We start from the raw sequence: 3,821 nt of genomic DNA, 5'->3' as shown, positions 1-3,821 counted from the left end.
CAGTCTCTTCAATAAGTGATGCTGTGAAAACTGGACAGCTACATGTCAAAGAATGAAATTAGAACACTCCCTAACAGCATACACAAAAATAAACTCAAAATGGATTAAAGACCTAAATGTAAGTCCAGACACTGTAAAACTCTTAGAGGAAAACATAGGCAGGACACTGTATGACATAAATCACAGCAAGATCCTTTGATCCACCTCCTAGAGAAATGGAAATAAAACCAAAAATATTCAAATGGGACCTAATGAAGCTTAAAAGCTTTTGCACAGCAAAGGAAACTATAAACAAGATGAAAGACAACCCTCAGAATGGGAGAAAATATTTGCAAATGAAGCAATGGACAAAGGATTAATCTCCAAATTATGTAAACAGGTCATGCAGCTCAATATCAAAAAAACAAACAACCCAATCCAAAAATGGGCAGAAGACGTTAATAGACATTTCTCCAAAGAAGACTTAGAGGTGGCCAAGAAGCACATGAAAAGCTGCTCAACATCACTAATTACTAGGGAAATGCAAATCCAAACTACAATGAGGTATCACCTCACACCAGTTAGAATGGGCATCATCAGAAATCTACAAACAACAAATGCTGGTGAGGGTGTGGAGAAAAGGGAACCCTCTTGCACTGTTGGTGGAAATGTAAACTGATACAGCCACTATGGAGGTTCCTTAAAAAACTAAAAATAGAATTACCATATGACACAGCAATCCCACTACTGGGCATATACCTAGAGAAAACCATAATTCAAAAAGACACATGCACCCCAATGTTCATTGCAGCACTATTTACAATAGCCAGGTCATGGAAGCAACCTAAATGCCCAATGACAGACGAATGAATAAAGAAGATGTGGTACATATATACAATGGAATATTACTCAGCCATAAAAAGGAACGAAATTGGGTCATTTGTAGAGACGTGGATGGATCTAGAGACTGTCATACAGAGTGAAATAAGTCAGAAGGAGAAAAACAAGTATCATATATTAATGCATATATGTGGAACCTAGAAAAATGGTACAAATGAACAGGTTTGCTGTTCAGAAATAGAGACACAGATGTAGAGAACAAACGTATGGACACCTAAGGGGGCAAGCAGCAGGGGGTGGGGGGTTGTGGTGTGAAAAAAAAAAAGAATTAATTATATAGGACTGAATAAATTGATGTTGGAAACTTTTTTTCAATATTTATTTTAAATTTCAAGAACAATTATGAGACTTGAAAATGGAGAAAAAAGAGAGCACTAAGTGTTCTTTCAGTGGAGTGGTCCTGAGTGTTGTCTAGGTGATCCTCCAGGGATTATTTAGTTGTATTTGATTATTTCACTGTCTGGTTGACTAATCTATTTTATAGCTGTGTAGGGATAGAAACTAAGTTGTAAAAAAACGATAACAATCTAAGTTTTTCCAGTCCACAGTAATGCAAACAGTCTTGTCCATAGAAATGCAAAGACTCTAAAAAACAAAACAAATGAAGAAACAGTCTCATAGAAACAGAATAAACTGGTGATTGCCAGAGAGGAAGGGGAGGGGCTTTGGACCAAATAGGTGCAGAGGATTAAGAGGTACAGAATTTCCAGATAGAAAATAAATGTCAAAGGGATACAATGTACAGTGTATGAATTATAGCCAATAATATTTTAATAACTTTGTATGGTGACAGATGGTTACTAGACTTATCATGGTGATCAATTCATAGTGTATATAAATGTCAAATCACTATGTTATACACCTGAAACTATTATATGTCAACCATACTTCAATTAAAATAATTTAAAAAAGGAATGCAATGGCATATTGTCTCATAGAGATAAAACTTTTAAATGTAAAATTTATATTTAATTGACCTATAGAATTTTAACCAGTTTTGCGTTTATTAACAAAATCACTTCAATGTTCCTATTTGCACATATATATTCTCCAAAATCTCTTACTAGTACACTCATTAATTAATTGAATAAAAAAATTCTTTGACATATGTTTATTTTATGTTTGTTTGAGAGTCATAATTTTACCTTTTAGAAAATTATAATTTGGCAGTTTTGGAGGTTACACTGAGAAACCCAAGTGGGCTGTCTTGGCAAAGTATCAAGTATACCGCATTTCTGGAGAAGTTCACTAATGGTTATATAACCTGGACACATCTTTCTTGGCCTCCAGAGTGAATTCCAAGTAACGATAGAATTTTAGCTTTGCTTACTCGGTTTCTCTAGTTTTTCTTCTCTCTCTACTGATTTTTTTTTTTCTTCTGATTTTCCCATAGTCAATAATATATTCCCAAGTGGTTGCATCAGTGACTGGAAATTTGGTTTTATAGCATAACCATTTGATGATGTTTCTAGATGATGGAGATGAATTCTCTGTTGCGTGAGAAACAACAGAGAAACTGATTGGTTAGTCTTTTTTGTTTGTTTTTCTGTTCATCTATATTTTTGTGAGCGCACATCAATTCAGAAATTTGTGCCCCCTGGGAAAGAGGATAACTCTTTAAGATCTAAGCCAGTTTGTTTTTGTATTTCTGTGTTTATTCTTGACCGGGCTGAGGTGTGAGACTGAAGCCATAAGTTCACACTCTTCCCATCCTTATTTCTTCTTTCTTTCATAATGTGCAGCAGCAGGTAGAGAGATCTCTTGAAGGTTACTCCAAAGCCCATGGAAGTGAATGTTCTGGTAAACCTGGGGCTCTGCTGATGGGGGCCGGGCCATCTAGGAGCAATGTTGGCACCAGGCTCGGTCACCTCTCTACCACTTGTGGTGGCTAAGTACAGACAAAAGCACAGGTAGCTCCCCAGGAGGAAGCTCAGCACCACAACAAACCCCAACAGGAAGACAATCCTTGGGAAGGTCAGGAACAGGTGCTGAATAAGAAAGACAGTGTCAACAACCTGCAAGTGTCCAAGGTCATCAACGTAAGCCTCCAGGTACAAGTCTGACACCACCAACTGGACCAGAAACAGTGCTCTCCACAGCCATGGTAGCAGCTTAGGCTGTCACCATTAAGAGGCAGAAGAGGCAGTACCTGGTATTCCAGGCCCCAATGCAGTTGTTCACCCACACACAGTGATGGTCAAACTGGTGTACACACCAGTTATACATGCTTCAGTGCTTGGATCATGCTGGTTTCCTTAAATCACACATAGAGCACTTCATGTTCTTTGGGAACATAACTTCATCGAATTCATAAACTTGAAGAAACAGTAATTCGTTTGCTTTTGTTATGGTACTGGGGTTGGTTACACAACTTAGGGCAAAAACAAACAAACAAAACAGGTTTACAACCAGCAGCCGATAAGGCAGAAAAAAGGTAATACAAGGAGAACTCCAGCTCTTGACAAAGGCAAAATATTTCCCCTCAGGTGTATTTGGTATAAACTATCCTTTGCAAGATGAGATGCAGGATAACGAAGGTGTGGTTCCGCGTATGAAAGTGGTAATGAAGCAATCTTAGCATGGGTCTCCAAAGACATTCTGGAATCATACAGGAAAAAGAATCTGTGCTCTTCCTCTGACCAGGCCTTTCAAGCAATGGGTTTTTGAGCAGATGCAGATTGTAACAACACCAATCAGCACCAAAGCCAGGTAGAACAAGAAGAGAACCAGAAAGTCCATCCTGGGGGAAGTGATTCAGGGTCCCCAGCCTACATATATCTTTTGTTTGGATAGTTTTCAGCTGGCAGCTCTGGCATTCCTCCTCCAAACATTCATGGAGAATTCAAACGGCATCTCCTCTTGTGCAGTGGCATCCGCCTGGCACAACAGGTGGCACCAAAATCTGCAGGACATGGTTCCTCTAAGACAGCGGTCCCTAACCT

The 3,821-nt window shown here is 38.6% G+C and overlaps 1 pseudogene; it reads right to left on the bottom strand.

Annotated features, from left to right (window-relative positions):
- Positions 1–2,592: 2,592 nt before the first annotated feature.
- On the bottom strand, positions 2,593–3,618 carry LOC133099165 (palmitoyltransferase ZDHHC4-like; annotated as a pseudogene).
- Positions 3,619–3,821: the final 203 nt, after the last annotated feature.

The sequence above is a fragment of the Eubalaena glacialis genome, chromosome 10 (genome assembly GCF_028564815.1).
Source record: "Eubalaena glacialis isolate mEubGla1 chromosome 10, mEubGla1.1.hap2.+ XY, whole genome shotgun sequence".
NCBI lineage: Eukaryota > Metazoa > Chordata > Mammalia > Artiodactyla > Balaenidae > Eubalaena > Eubalaena glacialis.
The sequence above is the reverse complement of the archived record's forward strand: the minus strand, read 5'-3'. Positions and strand labels throughout refer to the sequence as shown.